This window comes from Octopus bimaculoides, chromosome 6 (genome assembly GCF_046866305.1).
Source record: "Octopus bimaculoides isolate indiv1 chromosome 6, ASM4686630v1, whole genome shotgun sequence".
Taxonomy (NCBI): Eukaryota; Metazoa; Mollusca; class Cephalopoda; order Octopoda; family Octopodidae; genus Octopus; species Octopus bimaculoides.
The window spans coordinates 57,744,840-57,769,867 of NC_142933.1; the positions used below are offsets into that span (position 1 = coordinate 57,744,840).

The 25,028-nt window shown below is 40.4% G+C and overlaps 1 long non-coding RNA gene across 4 annotated transcripts in view; it reads right to left on the bottom strand.

Annotated features, from left to right (window-relative positions):
• The window catches only part of LOC149135140 (uncharacterized), a 54,947-nt gene that overhangs the window by 20,842 nt on the left and 9,077 nt on the right, over positions 1-25,028 (bottom strand). For 2 of the 4 annotated variants that reach the window (XR_016242276.1, XR_016242275.1), the window contains one exon: positions 8,675-8,914. The exons of 1 other annotated variant lie outside the window; for it this stretch is intronic. This is a non-coding gene — a long non-coding RNA (uncharacterized LOC149135140). Of the gene's footprint in view, positions 1-8,674; positions 8,915-17,376; positions 17,577-25,028 lie in introns of those variants that run through there. One more of the 4 variants, XR_016242277.1, reaches the window with a different exon arrangement.

Consider the following 25,028-nt stretch of genomic DNA (forward strand, 5'->3'; position numbering starts at 1 on the left):
TCAATGTGAATACCCGTCAGAGTGTAAGTATCTTGAGAGAAAAGCTGAACATTAGAAGCATCAGTTGTGGCGTGCAAGAGAGACGATTGCGCTGGTATGGACATGTGGTGAGAATGGAGGAGGATAGCTGCGTGAAAAAATGCCACACCCTAACAGTTGAGGGAACCCGTGGAAGAGGTAGGCCCAGGAAGACCTGGGCTGAGGTGGTGAGGCAAGACCTTCGTACATTGGGCCTCACCGAGGCGATGACTACTGACCGAGACCTTTGGAAATGTGCTGTGCGTGAGAAGACCCGGCAAGCCAAGTAAGATCGTTGCCAGTGCCCCTGGACTGGTTCTTGTGCGGGTGGCACATGAGATGCACCATTTTGAGCGTGGCCGTTGCCAGTACCGCCTGACTGGCTCCCGTAGGATTTTCGAGCGAGATCGTTGCCAGTGCCACTGGACTGGCTTGTGCGGGTGGCACATAAAAGACACCATTTCGAGCGTGGCCGTTTTCGTGCAGGTGACACGTAAAAGCACCCACTACACTCCCTGAGTGGTTGGCGTTAGGAAGGGCATCCAGCTGTAGAAACTCTGCCAAATCAGACTGGAGCCTGGTGTTGCCATCCGGTTTCACCAGTCCTCAGTCAAATCGTCCAACCCATGCTAGCATGGAAAGCGGACGTTAAACGATGATGATGATGATGTATATATATATTTATATATATGTATATATTTTTATATATATGTATATATTTATATATATATGTATGTATATATCATCATCATCATCATCATCGTTTAACGTCCGCTTTCCATGCTAGCATGGGTTGAACGATTTGACTGAGGACTGGTGCAACCGGATGGCTACACCAGGCTCCAATCTGATTTGGCAGAGTTTCTACAGCTGGATGCCCTTCCTAACGCCAACCACTCAGAGAGTGTAGTGGGTGCTTTTACGTGTCACCCGCACGAAAACGGCCACGCTCGAAATGGTGTCTTTTATGTGCCACCCGCACAAGAGCCAGTCCAGGGGCACTGGCAACAATCTCACTTGGCTTGCCGGGTCTTCTCACGCACAGCACATTTCCAAAGGTCTCGGTCAGTAGTCATCGCCTCGGTGAGGCCCAATGTTCGAAGGTCTTGCCTCACCACCTCAGCCCAGGTCTTCCTAGGCCTACCTCTTCCATGGGTTCCCTCAACTGTTAGGGAGTGGCACTTTTTCACGCAGCTATCCTCATTCATTCTCACCACGTCCAAACCAGCGCAATCGTCTCTCTTGCACACCACTACTGATGCTTCTTATGTTCAGCTTTTCTCTCAAGATACTTACACTCTGACGGGTATGCCCATTTACATTACACATCCAGCGGAGCATACTGGCTTCATTCCTTGCGAGCTTACGCATGTCCTCAGCAGTCACAGCCCATGTTTCACTGCCATGTAGCATGGCTGTTCGTACACATGCATCATACAGTCTGCCTTTTACTCTGAGTGAGAGTCCCTTTGTCGCCAGCAGAGGTAAGAGCTCTCTAAACTTGGCCCAGGCTATTCTTATTCTAGCAGTTACACTTTCAGCGCACCCACCCCCACTACTAACTTGGTCACCCAGATAGCGGAAGCTATCGACTACCTCTAGTTTTCCTCCCTGGAATGAGATAGAAGTTGTTTCCTGTTTGTTTACAGTGTTTATTGCACCTGAACATCTGCCACATACAAAAACTAACTTTGTAGTTAATCTGCTTTTGATATTGCTGCACCTCTTATGTGTCCATAGCTTGCACCGGGTACATCTTATAGAGTTACTACCTACTCCTTTACTGCATACTGAGCAGGGCCATCTACCTGAAGGGGTTTGTGTTTTATCTACCTTCCTACTTATTAGGATTTTGGTTTTTGCTAGGTTGACTCTAAGGCCCTTCGATTCTAGTCCTTGCTTCCACACCTTAAACTTCTCCTCTAGTTCTGATAGTGACTGCGCAATTAGTGCAAAATCATCAGCATAGAGGAGCTCCCAGGGGCAACCTGTCTTGAATTCCTCTCTGATCGCCTGGAGGACTATGATAAATAGGAGGGGGCTGAGGACGGAACCTTGGTGGACCCCTACCTCTACCCGGAATTCATTACTGTACTCATTTCCAACCTTCACCTTACTGACAGCATCTCTGTACATGGCTCGCACAGCTCTCACTAACCATTCTTCTATCCCAAGTTTCTTCATTGACCACCAGATAAGGGATCGGGGGACCATGTCAAAGGCTTTCTCCATGTCAACGAAGGCCAGGTACAGAGGTTTATCCTTGGCTAGATATTTCTCCTGCAGCTGTCTCACTAGAAAGTGGTGCTTTTACCTGGCACAAACCCAAACTGCATCTCATCTAAATTGATTCGCTCCCTAATTAGTTGGGCTATGACCCTCTCTGTAACTTTCATAACCTGATCTAACAGCTTGATGCCTCTGTAATTATTAGTATCTAAAGCGTCACCTTTACCTTTGTAGCAGTTTACTATGGTGCTGCTACACCAGTCATTGGGTATGACTCCTTCGTGTATCACCTGGTTCGTAATACGGGTGACTAGGCTGTAGCCAACACTGCCAGATATTTTGAGCATCTCTGCAGTGATTCCTGATGGGCCGGGAGATTTCCCTGTCTTCATACTCTTAATTGCTTTATCTACCCTGGTACTGTCCACTTGGATAGCTGGTCCCTCTGTTGGGTCGACATACGGCAGGCTCTCTTTCTTCCATTCATTCTCTTTATTAAGCAATCTATCGTAGTGGCATCTCCAGACCTCTTTCTTTGCAGCCTCATTTAGTGCAAGTGAACCATCATCCATGCGAACACATTTGTCTCCTACAACATCACTATTCTCTCTCCTACACTGTCTTGCAACACGAAATACCTCGAGTTTTTGGTCCTCACGGCGCAGAACATTGGCAAATCTTTTCTTATCTGCTTCCCCTCTGGCTAAATAAACCTGTCGCCTAGCTTCCCTTCTGGCAGATTGGTACAATTCCCTGCTACCACCGTTCTTCCAGTCCTTCCAAGCCTGTTTCTTTTGTCTAATAGCCCCATCTACATCCTTGTTCCACCACCACGTTACTCTGAGTCGAGAGGGGACTTTACACCAGCCACAGATCTGGTCTGTGGCTCTCAACAGGTTGTCCCGCAGAAATCTCCAATTGTCTTCCACGTTGTATGATGCTATATCCCCTTCTATTTCGTCAAATGCTTCAAGTAACTTGTCTCTAAGTCTCTGTCCTTTTGCAGGGTCTTTAAGTTTCCATACCCTTCTCCTCCAGGCCGGTCTACTTCTGGGCACCCATATTGCCTTGATCTCGAAGTCGCTAACTACTAATCTCTGTTGGGGTGTACATTCTTCGCCAGGGAGGGTTTTGGCATTTATAAGCCTCCCTCTTTCTCTAGTTCTGGCGAGGATGTAGTCGATTTGGCTAGAGTGTCTGCCGGATTGGTAGGTGACTAGGTGACAGGCAGGTTTCCTGAAGTTGGTATTGCAAACCATAAGATCGGTTGCATCACAGAACTCCAGCAGTCTGGTTTCCTCCTCGTTGCGGGAACCGAAGCCATAGCCTCCATGTATGCCATGGAAGCCTCCACCATGACGTCCGACATGACCATTGAAGTCACTAGCCACAAAGAGAAGGTTTCTGTCTCTTGTCGACGAGGTAGTTTGCAAGAGGGTGTCATAGAATTGGTCTTTCAGCCCATCCGGGAGCCCCGGTTGAGGGGCATAGGCTGAGATGACTGTAGCTAGCCTATGATGAAGCACTAGTCTAATATATATATATATATATATATATATCATCATTATTATTTAACGTCCGCTTTCCATGCTGGCATGGGTTGGACGATTTGACTGAGGACTGGTGAACCGGATGGCTACACCAGGCTCCAATCTGATCTGGCAGAGTTTCTACAGCTGGATGCCCTTCCTAACACCAACCACTCCGAGAGTGTAGACGGTGCTTTTACATGCCACCGGCACGAGGGCCAGTCCAGCGGCACTGGCAATGACCTCGATCAAATGTTTTTCTAACATGCCACTGGCACAAGTGCCAGTAAGGCTACGCTAGTAACGATCACGCATAAATGGTGCTATTTACTCGCCACTAAAACGGATGCTAGACAGCTGCTCTGGCAATGATCACGCTCGGATGGTGCTGTATGTGCTCCACTGGCACAGGTGCCGGTCATCGAATATGGTTCATCGAATATGGTTCATCGAATATGGTTCAATTATGATTTCGATTTCACTTGCCCCACCAGGTCTTCACAAGCAGAGTTTAGTGTCCAATGAAGGAGAGGTTGGCATGGGTGCCAGTCGTCGAATTTTGATTCCAATTTCAATTCCAATTTCAATTCACTTACTGCAACAGGTCTTCATAAGCAGAGCTTAGTGTCCAATGAAGTAAAGATACAACTAAGTGAGCTGGCCACACTTTTGGCAGAGGCCACAGATTATGCTCTCACTTCGCTTGCCGGGTTTTCTCACGTACTTCATATTTCCAAAGGTCCCGGTCACTAGTCATTGCCTTGGTGAGGCCTAAAGTTCGATGGTTGTGCTTCACCACCTCATCCCAAGTCTTCCTGGGTCTACCTCTTCCACAGGTTCCCTCAACCGTTAAAGTGTGGCACTTTTTCACACAGCTATTCTCATCCATTCTCACCACATGTCCATACCAGCACAATCGTCTCTCTTTCACACCACAACTGATGCTTCTTAGGTTCAACTTTTCTCTCAAGATACTTACACGCTGTCAAGTATGCACACTGACATTACACATCCATCGGAGCATACTGGCTCCGTTTCTTGTGGTGTGTGTGACAGCACACACACACACCACAAGGATGATTAAAACAACACATACATACTCAAAGAGATATACGCACACTCTCACGTACACACACCTAACATCCCCACTGACACAAATAACACACAAACACACATACACACGCACTCACGAACGCACACACGCACACACACGAACAAACACATACACACACATGCGCACACACAACACCCTAACAAATACCAATCACACACATACACACTCACACAAACGTGCACACATATACACACACCATCCTACCATAGATAAAACACACACATACTCATATACACATTCCACAATAAACTCTGGGACCAATAAAAACAGCACACACACACACACACGGACACAAACACACATATATACACACACACATAGAGATGTGCACAAAACCAGTTCCAAAAACCAGTGAACCATGACAGACTAGCTCACAGACCAACCAAAAATCAAAAAATCCCTTTTAACTCTTCCTTCCTCCCACCCCAGCTAGCCAGTCATATTGTCTCTTAAGACAGCAAACATTCCCTCAATACACACAAGAGAAAAAAGCTAGGTCAGTTCCTCCTCAACTTTTTGCGAACTCTTAAATATATTTCCTGGGTATATATATACATATTTTACCAAATCCTTTTTGTTATAACAACGTTGTAAACTGTATCAAACATATTCTTATTATTATTATAAAAGAATGTATATATGTATTTTGATACTTAAACTGTTTCTAACATTTTCTATTATTATCAAAGAATATGTATATGTATTTTTCCATATATGTATTTTCATACTTACACTGCTTTTAACATTTTCGTCTTATTATCAGAGAATGTGTGATAATCAGTATCTAACACTACAAAGCTCATACAAAGCTTTATACTTTAAATATATTCCTCTTATTATCATCAAAGAATGTATATATGTATTTTAATACTCAAACTGTTTTTTAACATTTTCTATTATTCTCAAAGACTTTTGATAATCTTTTTCTAAAAAAGTGAAACAGGTTAAGTAAATAAATATCTTTAAGATAAGTGCATTTTCAAACCACTCGTACGGTATTCCACAACTTTACTTTAATATATATATATATATATATATATATATATATATATATATATATATAAGAGAGAGAGAGAGAGATATGCCCTCAGGTGCCCAGATAGCCACCCTTGCAAGCTATGCAATCCAGAGAAGATTCACAAAGAAGATTGTCTCTTTGCAACTGCTCAGCTACTGGGAAAGGCTGAAACAGCTAAGACTCTACTCCTTGGAGAGAAGGCGGGAGAGGTATGCAGTAATATACATCTGGAAAATCCTGGAAGGAATTGTGCCAAATTTTGGCATTGAAAGCTTCACCAATGCCAGAATGGGATGACACTGCATAGTGCCAAAGATCCCAGCAATGCCATCGCGCTTCAGGACCAGTTACTGCAACAGTTTGGGTTTCAGGGGCCCACAGCTTTTTAATATTCTCCCAAAGAGCCTGAGGAACATGCACAAAGTAGATGTAGGGGTTTTTAAATCAAAGCTGGACCTCTTCCTGTCGAGAGTCCCAGATGAACCTACCTCATGGCAAGAGGTGCAACGAGGGTAGCTAAATCAAACTCCATTCTTCACCAAGTGCCACATATTGTAGGAGGCTCCCCTTAATAACAGTGTAGCAAAATGGTGGTGCATCAGCATGGCCACAGCTCTAAGCTGAACCTATAAACAAAATATGTATATATATATATATATATATATATATATATCATATATATTCATATAGATATATATATTGATATGTATATATATATATATATATATATATATATATATATATATATATATATATATATATATATATATATATATATTTATGTGTATTTCTTCTATCTTAATGAATAAAAATTCTTCTGATAGAATAAATGGGTTAATAGAAACCAATGTAGCAAAGAACACAAAATAACTGTGGTTAGCTCCTGTTTTTAAGGCAGGAACTCCTTGAAATTTTGGGTATTTGAGTATATTTAAGAATTTAAGGATTGGAGAAAACGCATGTTATAATTGCATACTTTATTCCTACATATGTTTCAAAGGATTACAACCTGTGTGATCCATAGGGATCTTTGATATTAAAATTGTAACCTTCTCATCAGGGAAAGCATGGGAATCATCTTAAACGTAAGACATAGTGACCGATGTCTTACATTTAAGATGATTCCCATGCTTTCCCTGATGAGAAGGTTACAATTTTAATATCAAAGATCCCTATGGATCACACAGGTTGTAATCCTTTGAAACATATGTAGGAATAAAGTATGCAATTATAACATGCGTTTTCTCCAATCCTTAAATTCTTAAATATATATATATATATATATATATATATATATATATATCATATATATACATATTTATATATATCTATCATCATCGTTTAACGTCCGCTTTCCATGCTAGCATGGGTTGGACGATTTGACTGAGGACTGGTGAAACCAGATGGCTACACCAGGCTCCAATCTGATTTGGCAGAGTTTCTACAGCTGGATGCCCTTCCTAACGCCAACCACTCAGAGAGTGTAGTGGGTGCTTTTACGTGTCACCCGCACAAAGGCCAGCCAGGTGGTACTGGCAACGGCCACGCTCAAAATGGTGCATTTTATGTGCCACCCGCACAAGAACCAGTCCAGGGGCACTGGCAACGATCTTGCTCGAAAATCCCACGATGGCTAGCCAGGCGGCAGTGGCAACAGCCACGCCCAAAATGGTGCATTTCATGTGTCACCCGCACATGAGACAGTCCAGGGGCACTGGCAATGATCTCGCTCAAAAATCCTACGACGGCCCCGCACAAGAGCCAGTTCAGGGGCACTGGCAACGATCTCGCTCGAAAAATTTCATGTGTCATCCGCACAAGAGCCAGTCCAGGGGCACTGGCAACGATCTCGCTCGTGCCATCACGATATATATATATATATATATATATATATATTTTATTATATGTATTTATTTTCTCTAAGTTAATAATTAACTCGGACAAAATAAATTGGTTAATAGATACCAGGGTAGCAGAGATCACAAAATGACTGTGGTGTAACTCCTGTTTATGAGGTTGAAACTCCTTGTCACATATTATTTACAGATATATATATATATATATATATATATATATATATGGTTATTACAAATTAAAAGGGTAAAGATTTATCAATTTATTAATTTATTAATAAATCAACAATTAATAATTTTTACCAAGCCCTTCGGTATGTAAGCACCATTATCGGTGGAGAACTTATTTAAAAGTTCCCATACATTTATAAACATAATTAAGGGATCAGCAAGCATTTGCTTCACCATATACCGAAGTTCAGAAATAGCAGCTAAAAAAGCTGAGACTCCAACAGATAGCATTACTTGTAACTCACAAAGGCAAAAACAAGAAGAAAAAACAATGAAAACTAACCATTTAAAGTTAATCATAGACGCGTTTCTGGATTATGAATGATAAAATTCAATTTCCTTCATCGGTATGATATTCGAGTAGTACATTCAACTATGCTAGCAAACCGCGCAAGTATGAACGAGTGAACATCATGCCTCGACACAATCTGAAAGCATTATGGTTATATATATATATATATATATATATATATATATATATATATATATATATATATATGGTTATATATATATGTTTATATATATATGTTTATATATATATGTTTATATATATATATAATTTATATATATATAATGTTTATATATATATATATATATATATATATATATATATATATACACATAAATATATAATGTGTATATATATATATATAATGTTTAATAACAAATGAAAGACAGAAGATGGAATATACAAGAATAATTTTATTAATCACAACAATTGTTTCAACACATCTAGCATCGACTCCTCTTGTAGGACACACAAAACTGGTTCAGGAGTATCTGGTGGTGCAGACGTATCTTGTTGGGTGATAAATAAATAAAAAATCTCATTAAAATGACTGTTCCATAATGCAACTTTCCGTTTTGCAGAGAGAGAAACAGCTAGATGGAGGAAAATTCTTCATATATATATATAGAAGATCTAAAAATAAAATTGTAGAAGACAAAAAGAGAAACGAACACTTAATCCAGCAAGAAAAGTATTAAAAATAACTGTTAACAGATATGTTTGTATAAACGCCCTTGGGCAAGTTGCATGGCATGAGTACACACTCTCATACAAGCATTAGCAAAAATGTAAGCATACACACATGCAAGGTTAGGCGTACTAATGATTACAAAGCGAGTTAGATATTTAGTAGGTGTTTAGAAGAACGGGGAGGTTTAAAGTAAATTTAAGTCATCCATACCTTAAAGTAAAATGCAAGTTAACAGTTACTCAAAATTCATTCTCACTACATTGTGCGATAGTCATAGGCATCTCGATAGTCTTTCAGAAATTTTATTAAGTATGTTTTCGTTAGTCCACAGAATAGACAGGGATTCCTCGGAGCAGAGACGGCATCTCCTGGAAATTGCACTGTATGGTTTTGCATGTCTAATTATGGACCAAGTAATCTAATATTTCATATTAACCTCCTTCAGTTACCATATAAAATCTACCAAAGATGTCGAAAGTCTCTTATTGATTGACCTAAAGCTGGTAACATGATTACAATAACGATTCTTAAATGAATCAGCCGTCTGCCCAATGTAAACATAGGGCCCTCCCTTTATGTGTACAGTACATTTATATACAAGATTTGTACTCATACAGAGATTCATCAAAGGACATTTTGATTTATCCCTGCATGAGCATTTATCATTTTTATTTATATATAAAGCAGTCCTGACTCCATTTACCGGTGTTGTTATCGTGCTAGCTGTACCATGAGTATTTCTACTCCAACAAATTAGTCGAAGTTGATGATTATCAATGCAGTTTACATCTTCTTGGTTGGCATTTAGATGTAAATGCTTGTTAGATCCAGTAGGTGGGTTATTGAACCTTTGTTGCATTTTGCTATTGTTTATGCAATGCATAAGCTGCTCCAAATTAGCAGAGTTAGCATAGGATACCTTCACGGTGTGCCAATTAAAAATAGCATGGTACCGATTGGATTTAAGAAAACACTTGTCCAAAGCAGCAAAAAATTTTCTGGCGATCCTGGTTGAAACATGCAAACTGAAAATTGGGTTGACCCAGAGGACATCCTGATTCCTATATCTGTTGTTTGGTTTATTTGATCAAGTGTGTTATACAGGATTGGAACAAGCAGATGAATTACTATGTTGCATGAGTCTATGAGTTTTCTTTAGTAGATCATTGACATGACCAATTCCTTCTAGCCTGTATTCTTTATCCAAGTGATTTCGCAAATGGTAATGTTGTGGTGGTATACGATGTGTATCGCAGTTGTAGGAATTACAAATGTTGCTTAAGCCTACATCTGAATTCTATCACGATACGCAGCCTTAGCTAGAGCATCATTATAATAAGATGCATGTTCTTGACAATACTATGTAATTATTCTTCAAATCTGGTTAGATGTTGGCTTGTCAGTGGGTTCCTTCTAGATTTGAATACATTTAGTAGGTCACCATGTTCAGGTTTGTCGTTAGGTTTATGCTCCTTGTTGAAAAAGAAAAGTTACATCAAAATATCTGTGACCTCAATGTTTATATATATATATATATATATATATATATATATATATATATACATATATATATATATATATAATCATCGTCGTTTAACGTCCGCTTTCCATGCTAGCATGGGTTGGACAATTTGACTGAGGACTGGTGAACCAGGAGGCAACACCAGGCTCCAATCTGATTTGGCAGAGTTTCTACAGCTGGATGCCTTTCCTAACGCCAACCACTCCGGGAGTGTAGTGGGTGCTTCTACGTGCCACCAGCACAAGGGCCAGTCATGCGGGTACTGACAACGGCCACGCTCAAAATGGTGTATTTTACGTGCCACCTGCACAGGGCCAGTCCAGGGGCACTGGCAAAGGCCATGCTCAAAATGGTGTATTTACGTGTCACCTGCACAGGAGCCAGTCCATCAGCACTGGCAACGATCTCGCTTGAATGACTTTTCACGTGCCACTGGCACAAGTGCCAGGAAGGCGACGTTGATAACGATCACGCTGGTGCTATTTACGTGCCACCGGCATGGAAGCCAGACAGCTGCTCTGGCAACGATCACGCTCGGACGGTGCTTTTAGTGCTCCACTGGTACAGGTGCCATCATGATTTTGCTTTCGCTTGCCTCAACAGGTCTTCGCAAGCGGAGTTTAGTGTTCCTACAAATATAGTTCGATTTCAATTTCGATTTCACTTGCCTCACCATGTCTTTGCAAGCAGAGTTTAGTGTCCAATAAAGGAATGTTACACGTAAGTGGGCTGGCTACATCCCAGGCAGAGGCCTTGGATTTTGGTCTCACTTGGCTTGCCGGGTCTTCTCACGCACAGCATATTTCCAAAGGTCACGGTCACAAGTCATTGCCTCGGTGAGGCCTAATGTTCAGAGGTCGTGCTTCACCACCTCATCCCAGGTCTTCCTAGGCCTGCCTCTTCCATGGGTTCCCTCAACCGCTAGGATGTGGCACTTTTTCATGCAACTATCCTCATCCATTCTCACCACATGTCCATACCAGCACAATTGTCTCTCTTGCACACCACTACTGATGCTTCTTATGTTCAACTTTTCTCTCAAGATACTTACGCTCTGTCAGGTATGCACACTGACATTACTCATCCATCGGAGATACTGGCTTCATTTCTTGGGAGCTTACAGTCTGCCTTTTACTCTGAGTGAAAGGCCCTTTGTAGCCAGCAGGGGTAAGAGCTCTCTGAACTTTTCCCAGGCTATTCTTATTCTAGCAGCTACACTTTCAGCTCACCCACCCCCACTACTAACTTCATCACCCAGGTAGCGGAAGCTATCAACTACGTCTAGCTTTTCTCCCTGGAATGAAACAGAAGTTGTTTTCTCCATATTTACAGTGTTTATTGCACCTGAACATCTGCCGCATACAAAAACTAACTTCCTAGTTAACCTGCCTTTGATATTGCTGCACCTCTTATGTGTCCATAGCTTGCACTGGGTACATCTTATAGAGTTTCTACCTACGCCTTTTCTACAAATCGAGCAGGGCCATCTACCCGAAGTGGTTTGTGTTTTGTCTACCTTTCTACTTATAAGGACTTTGGTTTTAGCTAGGTTGACTCTAAGGCCCTTCGATTCTAGTCCCTGCTTCCACACCTGAAACTTCTCCTCTAGTTCTGATAGTGACTCAGCAATTAGTGCAAGGTCGTCAGCATAGAGGAGCTCCCACAGGCATCCTGTCTTGAATTCCTCTGTTATTGCCTGGAGGACTATGATGAATAGGAGGGGGCTGAGGACAGAACCTTGGTGGACCTCTACCTCTACGCAGAATTCTTCACTATACTCATTGCCAACCCTCACCTTACTGACAGCGTCTCTGTACATGGCTCGCACAGCTCTCACTAACCATTCTTCTATTCCTAGTTTCCTCATTGAAAACAAGCAAACAGGACACAGTCGTGTGTCGATAAGCCAGCTGGAGGAGATGTCCTCCTGGGGCTAAAAGCAACAGTAACATCCACCCCTAGGGGTCAGCCACACTTAAGTGGCAATATACTACACTTTATCGTGCAGTTACTGTTAATACTTCATTTAGAGAATTAACATTGCTTGTTTTCACCTTTTCAATATCAGTGAAGAATGCCACTGGAAAAGAAGATATAAGGTCTGCCAGGTTTTTCTCTCTCACCAAGGTCATCAGCTGTCGAACGCCGACGAAGGGAAATAACCCTGAAATCCGGATACGTTCGTGCTGCTGGCCGAGGTGAGAGGGATAACTCCCTTGGCAAACAGGACACAGTCGTGTGTCGATAAGCCAGCTGGAGGAGATGTCCTCCTGGGGCTAAAAGCAACAGTAACATCCACCCCTAGGGGTCAGCCACACTTAAGTGGCAATATACTACACTTTATCGTGCAGTTACTGTTAATACTTCATTTAGAGAATTAACATTGCTTGTTTTCACCTTTTCAATATCAGTGAAGAATGCCACTGGAAAAGAAGATATAAGGTCTGCCAGGTTTTTCTCTATCACCAAGGTCATCAGCTGTCGAACGGCGACGAAGGGAAATAACCCTGAAATCCGGATACGTTCGTGCTGCTGGCCGAGGTGAGAGGGATAACTCCCTTGGCAAACAGGACACAGTCGTGTGTCGATAAGCCAGCTGGAGGAGATGTCCTCCTGGGGCTAAAAGCAACAGTAACATCCACCCCTAGGGGTCAGCCACACTTAAGTGGCAATATACTACACTTTATATATATATATATATATATATATATATATATATATATAATATATATATATATATAAATATGTTTATATAAAAAAATATGTTTATATATATATATATATATATATATATATATATAAATACATATATATATAAAAACATGCACATGTACATTATATATATATATGCTCATATATATGAATATATATAAACGTGTACATATATATATAAATATGTTTATATATAAATATGTTTATACATACATACATATATATATATATATATATATATTATAAATTAACTACCAACAAAAATAATTGGTAAGCTAACTTTAAAAAAAAAAAAAATATATATATATATATATATATATATATATATATATATATATATATAAAGGGCATTAACTGTATATCAATGCCTCACGCTATCAAGGGACTAAATAAGTAAAAAAACTACCAAAAATAAGCATCATATTTACCGAAAGCGAGGGAATGCAGCTTTTCAAAATTTATCTCTTAAAAACATTTAACTCAACGGTAGACCACTGGTTTCTCAATCAAATACAGAAAAAACTGTGAAGTAACCTGTATTCTTTGTACATGTTTATATGTAGAAAGCAGAAGAAAGCATAAAAACAAACCCCAAGGCTTTCTATAGATTTGCAAAAGAGACTGCCATGGCACAGTATAAAATAGGACCCCTATTCCTGCCTAATGGCTCACTGACTGCAGACCCCACTTGGATAAGTGAAGTGCTCAGTGCACAATTCAAGAGTGTTTTCACTTCTCCTCTGAGTCACATGCAGATAAAGAACCCAGCTGATTTCTTTGACAATATCACTCAGCAGAAAAAGACTGCATCCATTACTTACATTGACATTGAAGAGGAAGATGTAATAGTTGCCATAAACGAAATGAGCTCAAATTCGGCAACTGGCCCCCATGGTTTCCCAGCTGTCCTCCTAAAGTCGTGTAAACAAGAATTAGCGGGACCACTCCAGATACTCTTCCAGAGTTTCCTTGCAAGTGGTAAACTTCCCAAAAAGCTGAAGGAAGGCATCATATGTCCTATCCATAAAGGCCCATCTCTCTGACTTCACATATTAGCAAAATCATGGAACGAATTGTCAGAAGGAGGTTGATAGCGTTCCTAGAAGAAAATGACTTGCTGAATGAGACCCAGCATAGTTACCATTTAGGTAGAAGCTGTCTCACACAGCTCTTGTTGATGTGATATATCTCGACTTTGCAAAAGCCTTTGACAAAGTTGATCATGGCTTGATATGTCACAAGCTGCGAAACCTTGGCATAGCTGGTAAATTAGGAGAATGGCTGCATGACTTCCTGAATGGTAGAAGTCAGACAGTTTCAGCCAATGGAGAATTATCTAGGGAAAGGCAAATATTGAGCGGTGTTCCGCAAGGAACTGTCCTGGGGCCACTACTGTTCATAGTGGCCCTTCTGGACATGCCCACAGTCACTCGGAGAGCCACTGTCACTAGCTACGCTGATGACACAAAACTATCTCAGGCAATAAAGAATCCTGATGATATCATAAGCCTGCAGAATGACCTAAATGCAATATACAAGTGGGCAGAGCAAAATAATATGCAGTTCAATGCAAAAAAATTTCAAGTACCTCAACTGGCATACGCAGGACCTGGAGGTACTGCAATCCCAGAACCACAAACAGTAAGAGACCTGGGCATCAACATGTGTAGTGATGCATCATTTCACATGCACATTGTCAAGTTGACAGCAAAGTGCAGACAACTGGCAGGGTGGATACTGAGGACATTCCGAACAAGGGATCAAAAAGTCATGTTGACTCTATGGAAGACATTTGTTCTGAGCCACCTAGACTATTGCTCACAGTTGTGGTCACCACACAGTGTCAAGCAGACAGCAGAACTTGAGGCAATTCAGCGTCACTATACAAAAAAGATCGACACAGTCCAACAGATGAACTACAGGGAGCACTGAAGGCACTAGGTCTCTACTCCCTGGAGCGCAGGCAGGAGAGATATGTAATAATTTACATATGGAAAATACTGGAAGGACTGATACCAAACTTTGGCATCAAGTACTACACGAATGCCCACACAGGTCGCCACAGCATGGTACCACGGGTACCGTCCACTGCATCTAACATAAGAACAAGGTACTGCAACAGCCTTGGTTTCAGAGGACCTCAGCTCTTTAATGCCCTGCCAAAACAATTGAGAGACCTGCAAGACATGGATATAGAGGTCTTCAAAACAAAACTTGACGCTTTCCTCTCCACGATACCCAACGAACCAATGGCTCAAAATGAGTTTAGGGCAGTTTAGGGAAGCGATGTCAAATTCTCTTATATACCAGAAGTGCCATCAAAACTCTTGATTGGACTATATCAGGTGGAGGAGAAGAGCCATGCAAGGAACGTGAAGAGAGCACAGCATAAAGACGGAAAGTCATGGTGGTGCTCCAGCATGATCGCAGCCACTTGGCTGAAACGCATAAATAAATAAATAAATATATATATATATATGTACACATAGATATATATGTATATATATGTACATGTTTATATATATATTTTTTCACGCAACATATTTCATATAAACGCTAAGTTCTACATATTACGTTTAAAATATACGTTCAAAATTTTAGTTTACAGCAATTCTTCGATAAGATGTGTTTTTATTTTAAGAAATATTGCTAAATGTTATTCGATTATTCATTTATATATTTTCAAAAAAAATTTTTTTTTTAGATATTTAGTATAAGTACATTGATTTTTTTAGGGAATTTGGAATTTGAAATCTGAAATCGAACCGAATTCGACTGGCACCCATGTCAACCTCTCCTTCATTGGACACTAAACTCTGCTTGTGAAGACCTGTTGGGGCAAGTGAAATCGAAATCGTAATTGAACCATACCCGATGACTGGCACCTGCACCAGTGGAGCACTAACAGCACTGTCCGAGCATGTTCATTGTCAGAGCAGCTGTCTGGCTTCCGTGCTAATGGCCCGTAAATAGCACCATTTGAGCGTAATCGTTACCTGCATTGCCGTCTAGCACTTGTGCTGGTGGCACGTTAGAAAATCATTCGAGCGAGGTTGTTGCCAGTGCCGCTGGACTGGCTCCAGTGCAGGTGGCACGTAAAAACACCTTTTTAAGCATGGCCTTTGCCAGTACCGTGTGACTGGCCCTCGTGCCGGTGGCACGTAAAAGCAGCCACTACACTCTTAGAGTGGTTGGCGTAAGGAAAGGCATCCAGCTGTAGAAACTCTGACAGATCAGATTGGAGCCTGGTGCAGCCTTCTGGCTTGCCAGTCCTCAGTCAAATTGTCCAACCCATGCTAGCATGGAAAGTGGACGTTAAACGATGATGATGATGATGATGATGCTGATGATGATGATGATGATTTTAGACCTGACGAGTGACTATATTTTTGAATAGATTTAACTGTAGAGCGATTTGATTATTTTAGTAGTTATCTATTTGAAAATATAGCCACGAAATATGCGTAGTCATTTTATACCATTTACTAGTTATTCTTTTTGTATTTTATTGAATTTTGAATAAGGTTTTTGTGATATATTTGTTTTCTGGAGGTTGTGAGTTGAATTCTTCTTTGTTGAATTATTTAATAGTGGTTTTTCTTTAAATTATATACATGTTTTATATTGGGAAATTTGATTTAGTATTGCTAAATTGAATTTTTCCCTGTAGGTTTTGGAATTATTCCCTAATATTATTATTATTGTTATTATAATATATATATATATATATATATATATATATATATATGTAGAGGAGGGTTATATATATGTATATATAAGCATAGCTATGTGTTAAGTAGTTTGCTTCCCAACCACATGTTTCCGGGTGCAACTCCACTGTGTGCCAACTTGGTTAAATGTCTTCTACTATAGCCTCAGGCAGACCAAAGCCTTGTGAGTGGATTTGGTAGACAGAAACTGAAAGAAGCCTGTCATACATATATATATATTTATATATTTGTGTGTGTGTGTATCTGTCTGTCTGTCTGTTAGTCCCCCCACCATTGTTGGCTAACTGATGTTGGTGTGTTTACGTCCCCGTAACTTAGTGGTTTGGCAAAAGCGACTTACAAAGAATAAGTCCTGGGGTTGATTTCTTTAACTAAAAACAATGTTCTAGCATGGCCGCAGAAAATGACTGAAACAAGTGAAAGAATAAAAGAAGATATATATATATATATATAAAATCAATATCAGACTTATTTTATTAAACCAAAGTTTAATATTTATAAAATGAATGAGATTGGATGGAAAAATTGGATTAAATTTTCATTTCATATTTCATATTCCCATACAATTGTTTCAGAGAAAAGGACCAAGATTCCCATAAATAGAACATCATAGAACATCATAAAGGTCGAATTTGTCATCTTCAGTAGGTGATATTGAGGCAAAATAAAAAATAAACAAAAAGATATTTAAAATATACATCGGATTTTTTTTAGGTATTAGTATATTCATTATTCTACTCAGCATTATTTGAATCTAGACGGAAATCATTGAAGGACTTGGCTGGTTACATATCTAATATTTAAATTTTTGACTTGCTCACTATTAAAGCAAATATATATCTATTTAAAAAACATGCTGTAGAAAATATTGGTCAAGATGTATTTATATGCACATTCATAAATACCAAATAAGGAGGTATATGTTATTCTAAATATATATTTAAAGATTTGCTAATGGTCAACTTTCATTTCTATTATGTTTTTAATTGAATAGGAAGCTAGTACTAGTATGTGAGATTGATTAATATTTTTTCATTTAAGAATTACAAAAAGTCAACAATCAATATACAATATAGTTATTATATGTTGCTTACGTTTTCTAAAAACGTTTAGATAAATTTTCAAAAATAATATAAAAACAGAATAACCTCACGAAATAAAAGTGAACAACTTACTTGATTGTCACAAAGTATAATAATGTGGAATTGATCTGTAGTATGTGTTAAAGGAAAGTTTTTTTTCAAAAATAAACGATTATTTCCTTGATATATTTATCTTATGGCAAAAATGTGTTAAGCTTTTCATAAGGAAATCTTAAAAAACATGTATATATTTGAAACTGATGCAGGGGAGACAATCTACACACACACATAACACACGTACATACTAAGATATATATATATATATATGTATATATAAAGAATTGTTTAGCTTGTATAAAAGCATACACATACATATAAACAGATACACACACATATATATTCATACATTTTCAGATATATATCTATATATACATACATTCACATAGAGATATATACATTTTTGAATAAATATGTACCCTTATACATTTGCATATATACACTCCTATGTATAGTGCCGCCCGACTGGCTCCCCATACCAGTGACATGTAAAAAGCACCATATATATATATATATATATATATATATATATATATATATATATATATATATATATATATATATATATATATATAATATATATATATATATATATATATATATATATATATATATATATATATAAAAGTTAGTTTTTGTATGTAGCAGATGTTCAGGAGCTATAAACCCTGAAAATGTGCAGAGAACAACTTCTACCACATTCCAGGGAGAAAAACTAGAAGTAGTTGATAGCTTCCATTACCTAGGTGACCAAGTCAGTAGCGGGGGTGGGTGCTCTGGAAGTGTAGCTGCTAGAATAAGAATAGCCTGGGCAAAGTTCAGAGAGCTCTTACCTCTGCTGGTGACAAAAAGCCTCTCGCTCAGAGTAAAAGGTAGACTTTATGACCCATGTGTACAAACAGCCATGCTACATGGCAGTGAAACATGGGCCATAACTGCTGAGGACAGGTGTAAGCTTGCAAGGAATGAAGCCAGTATGCTCCAATGGATGTGTAATGTCAGTGTGCATACTAGACAGAGTGTAAGTACCTTGAGATAAAAGTTGGACCTAAGAAGCATCAGATGTGGTGTGCAACAGAGACGACTGCGCTGGTATGGTCATGTGGCGAGAATGGATGAGGATAGCTGTGTGAAAAAGTGCCACACCCTAGCGGTTGGGGGACCTGTGGAAGAGGTAGACCCAGGAAGACCTGGGATGAAGTGGTGAAGCACGACCTTCAAACATTAGGCCTCACCGAGGCAATGACTAGTGACTGAGACCTTTGGAAATATGCTGTGCACGAGAAGACCTGGCAAGCCAAGTGAGTCCATAACCCGTGACCTATGCCAGGGGTGTAACCAGCCAACTTATGCATACCTTTCCTTCATTGGGCACTAAACTCTGCTTGCGAAGACCTGTTGAGGCAAGTGAAATCAAAATCAAATTCGATGACAGCACCACATGACTGGCATCCATGCTAGTGGAACGCTAAGAGCACCATCTGAGCGTGATCGTTGCCAGAGCAGCTGACTGGCTTCCATGCCGGTGGCACATAAAAAGCACCATGTGAGTGTGATCGTTACCAGTGTCGCCTTACTGGCACTTGTGCCGGTGGCACATGAAAAGAAAATATTTGAGCAAGGTTGTTGCCAGTGCCACTGAACTGGCTCCTGTGCAGGTGGCACGTAAAAAACACCATTTGAGCATGGCCATTGCCAGTACCGCCTGACTGGCCCTCGTGCCGGCGCCACGTAAAAGCTCCCACTACACTCTCTGTGTGGTTGGCGTTAGGAAGGGCATCCAGCTGTAGAAACTCTGCCAGATCAGATTGGAGCCTGGTTGTAGCCATCTGGTTCGCCAGTCCTCAGTCAAATCGTCCAACCCATGCCAGCATGGAAATCAGATGTTAAATGATGATGATGATGAATTTAACCCAATTCTGTGTAGATCCAAAACTTGGTCATATCTTGTGCAATTATTGTTGCCTGGTATATTACATTTCTTCTTATGCAATCCCTGTTTAACTTGCATCTATCTGGGTCTCTGTAATTGCAGTTTATCTTTTGTCTAGATAATGAAATATTATTATGCTTTGTAGATTTATTTAAGTTATTGTCTGTATAGGTATTTCTATTGTTATTGTTAAAGGTATTATCTAGTGCTTTTAAAGTTTTTATTTATAATCATTCTAATAGATTTAATAAAATTTGTCTTTAATTGTATAGCGAAAGGAATTAAGATCCATATGGTTTTATCTGAGTCTAGCTTATTCATACTTTCATTTTTTGTCACAATATCGGTTTTTTTTTCACATATAAGGTATTAATTTCTTCCTTACAATGTTTTTATTATAATTATCGTAGTTATTATCACTCCCATTATTATTATTATTACTGATCGTACTCATATGATCTATATTTTCCTTTATTGTTATCTTATTCTTATTACTCTTGTTCTTTATTTGGAAGTTGTAATAATTAGTTTACCCTAGTAATGTTTTTTGTGTTTATTGTCATTTCTGTTATTATTATAATAATTATTAATAATATTAATACACTAACTTTTTGTATTTGTACATACCTGTTGTGTGCATCACACTTACTTCTAAGAAATGGCAAAGCAAGAGAGAGGAGGACAGAGAGGAAGTAAGAGAGACAGTGAGTGGTGACAGCATTCGTTTTGTTTTTAAATGTTTCAGAGAGGACGTAAGAGAGAAAGAGAGTAAGAGAGTGAGAAAAAGTGAGAGAGAAAGATAGAGAGTGAAAGAGACAATGAGTGGTGATGGCGTTCATTTTGTGCTTTTAAATGTTTATCACATCGCAAGAGAAGTAGATACATATACACATTGTTAAATCAAAAGTGAGAGAGAAGAGGGACACAAAGGAAGTGAACGAGAAGGAGAGACAATAGATACATAAATCCAAAGAAAGGTTCATAACAATCATGGCTGAAGTATAATTTTGGAAGTATTGTTGAAGTTTTTCTTATTTAGAATTAAGAAAGATATGTAAAAATAACTTCTTTTGTGCGCACACACACACACTCTCTCTCTCTGGGTAAAACTTCAGTATGAATTCTTATTTCTTGCTGTGTGCACGCACAAAATTCAACTTCATTTTTTAAATTTTGTAATTCATGCTTGTGATGAGCGTATTTAAAAACCTGATCCCTGATATAATCTTAAAAGGAAATTTTTTCAGAAATCGTGTCATTTAGCTGTTGTTTTTAGCATGTCGGAGGGGGTATTTGTGCACTCTGCTTTTTTTCCAGAATTTCTTCAGATTCCTGTTTTCAATATCGGAGATTAGTATTTTTCCCCAAAAACACGTTTCCAAAATACAAATTTTCCCCCTCCTCACTCCAATTTTTTCATTTTTTATTTTTTTCAAAATTTATTTTTGTAATCATCATCATCATCATCATTTAACGTCCGCTTTCCATGCTAGCATGGGTTGGACGATTTGACTGAGGACTGGTGAAACCAGATGGCTACACCAGGCTCCAATCTGATTTGGCAGAGTTTCTACAGCTGGATGCCCTTCCTAACGCCAACCATTCAGAGGTGCTTTTACGTGTCACCTGCACGAAGGCCAGTCAGGCGGTACTGGCAACGGCCACATTCAAAATGGTGTATTTTATGTGCCACCCGGACAAGAGCCAGTCCAGGGGCACTGGCAACGATCTCACTCAAAAATCCTTACACATGTCACAGGCACAAGTGCCAGAAAGGCAACGCTGGGCACAGGTGCCATCCCGATTTCACTTTCGCTTGCTTCAAAAAGTTTCATGTCCAATGAAGGAGACGACATTAGCATGGGTGCCAGTCATCGAATTTTGTTCGATTTCAATTTCACTTGCCTCAAAAAGTCTTTGCAAGCGAAGTTTCATGTCCAATGAAGGAGACGACGTTGGCATGGGTGCCAGTCGTCGAATTTAGTTCGATTTCAATTTCACTTGCCTCAAAAAGTCTTCGCAAGGGAAGTTTAGTGTCCAATGAAGGAAAGGTATACATAAGTGGGCTGGCTACACCCCTGGCAGAGGCTTGCTGGGTCTTCTCACGCACAGCATATTTCCAAAGGTCTTGGTCAGAAGTCATCGCCTCGGTGAGGCCCAATGTTCGAAAGTCTTGCCTCACCACCTCAGCCCAGGTCTTCCTGGGCCTACCTCTTCCACTGGTTCCCTCAGCTGTTAGGGTTTGGCACTTTTTCACGCAGCTATCCTCGTCCATTTTCACCACATGTCCATACCAGCGCAATCATCTCTCTTGCACACCACAACTGATGCTTCTTATGTTCAGCTTTTCTCTCAGGATACTTACACTTTGTCGGGTATGCACACTGACATTACTCATCCATCGGAGCATACTGACTTCATTCCTTGCGAGCTTACGTATGTCCTCAGCAGTCACAGCCCATGGCTGTTCGTACACAGGTGTCATACAGTCTGCTTTTACTCTGAGTGAGAGTCCCTTTGTCGCCAGCAGAGGTAAGAGCTCTCTGAACCTTGCCCAAGCTATTCTTATTCTAGCAGCTACACTTTCAGTGCACACACCCCCACTAATAATTTGGTCACCCAGATAGCGGAAGCTATCAAGTACTTCTAGTTTTTCTCCCTGGAATGACACAGAAGTTGTTTCCTGTTTGTTTACAGTGTTTATTGCACCTGAACATCTGCCACATACAAAGACTAAATTCCTAGTTAACCTGCCTTTGATATTGCTGCACCTCTTATGTGTCCATAGCTTGCACTGGGTACATCTTATAGAGTTACTACCTACTCCTTTTCTACATATTGAGCAGGGCCATCTACCTGAAGGGGTTTGTGTTTTATCTACCTTCCTATTTATTAGGACTTTGGTTTTAGCTAGATTGACTCTAAGGCCCTTCGATTCTAGTCCCTGCTTCCACACCTGAAACTTCCTCTCCAGTTCTGATAGTGACTCAGCAATTAGTGCAAGGTCATCAGCATAGAGGAGCTCCCAAGGGCAACCTGTCTTGAATTCCTCTGTGATCGCCTGGAGGACTATGATAAATAGGAGGGGGCTAAGGACAGAACCTTGGTAGACCCCTACCTCTACCCGGAATTCATTACTGTACTCATTTCCAACCTTCGCCTTACATCAGTGGTGCTTTTACCTGGCACGAACCCAAACTGCATCTCCCTAATTAGTTGGGCTATGACCCTCTCCGTGACTTTCATTACCTGATCTAACAGCTTGATACCTCTGTAATTATTTATATCTAAAGCATCACCTTTACCTTTGTAGCAGTTGACTATGGTGCTGCTACACCAGTCATTGGGTATGACTCCTTTGTGTATCACCTGGTTCGTAATACGGGTTACTAGGCTATAGCCAACACTGCCAGATATTTTGAGCATCTCTGCAGTGATTCCTGATGGGCCGGGGGCTTTCCCTGTCTTCATACTCTTAATTGCTTTATCTACCATGGTACTGTCAGCTCGGATAGCTGGTCCCTCTGTTGGGTCGACAGATGACAGACTCTCTTTCTCCCATTCATTCTCTTTATTGAGCAATCTATCGTAGTGGCATCTCCAGACCTCTTTCTTTGCAGCCTCATTTAGTGCAAGCGTACCATCATCCATGCGAACACATTTCTCTCCTACGACATCACTATTCTCTCTCCTACACTGTTTTGCAACACGAAATACCTCAAGTCTTTGGTCCTCGCGGCGCAGAACATTGGCAAATCTTTTCTTATCTGCTTCCCCTCTGGCTAAATAAACCTGTCGCCTAGCTTCCCATCTGGCAGATTGGTACAATTCCCTGCTACCACCGTTCTTCCAGTCCTTCCAAGCCTGTTTCTTTTGTCTAATAGCCCCATCTACCTCCTTGTTCCACCACCACATTACTCTGGGTCGAGAGGGGACTTTACACCAGCCACATATCTGGTCGGTAGCTCTCAGCAGGTTGTCCTGCAGAAATCTCCAATTGTCCTCCACGCCGTATGATGCTATATCCCCTTCTATTTCGTCAAATGCTTCGAGTAACTTGTCTCTAAGTCTCTGTCCATTTGCAGGGTCTTTAAGCTTTCACACCCTTCTCCTCCAAGCCAGATTACTTCTGGGCACCCATTTTGCCTTGATCCCGAAGTCGCTAACTACTAATCTGTGTTGAGGGGTACATTCTTCGCCAGGGAAGGTTTTGGCATTTATAAGCCGCCCTCTTTCCCTATTTCTGGCGAGGATGTAGTCGATTTGGCTAGAGTGTTTGCCGGATCAGTAGGTGACTAGGTGACAGGCAGGTTTCCTGAAGTTGGTATTGCAAACCATAAGATCGGTTGCATCACAGAACTCCAACAGTCTGGTTCCCTCCTCGTTGCGGGAACCGAAGCCATAGGCGCCATGTATGCCATGGAAGCCTCCAGCACAACGTCCAACATGACCATTGAAGTCTCCAGCCACGAAGAGAAGGTCCCTGTCACTCGTCGATGAGGTAGTTTGCAAGAGGGTGTCATAGAATTGGTCTTTCAGCCCATCCAGGAGCCCCGGTCGAGGGGCATAAGCTGAGATGACAGTAGCTAATCTATGATGAAGCACTAGTCTAATCTTAAGTACTGTGTCACATACTCTAACTACCTCGATTACCTTATCAACCCATTTCTCTGCTAGAAGTATTCCTACACCCCGACTCCGTCAGTGTTCCCTGCCCAGAAGATCTTGTACCTATGTTCTTTGCCTGTGAGGAACCTCTCCATCTTCTTGAATGCAGCACAGATCTACGTGTCTCCGTTCAAGCATCACAACAATTTCACCAGACCTACCTTTCAGTGTGCCGACATTGAGAGTGCCAATCCTAACAGTGTGGGTGTTGGGGGTGTGGGCCTGTGGCCTGGGAAGGGGAAAAGCAGTGTCGTGTACCTGAAAAGAAAGCTTGCAATTGGCAGAATTCATAAGCAAAACAGTGCCTACAACCTGCAAACATTACACAATCTTTATGCGCTACCCAAAGGT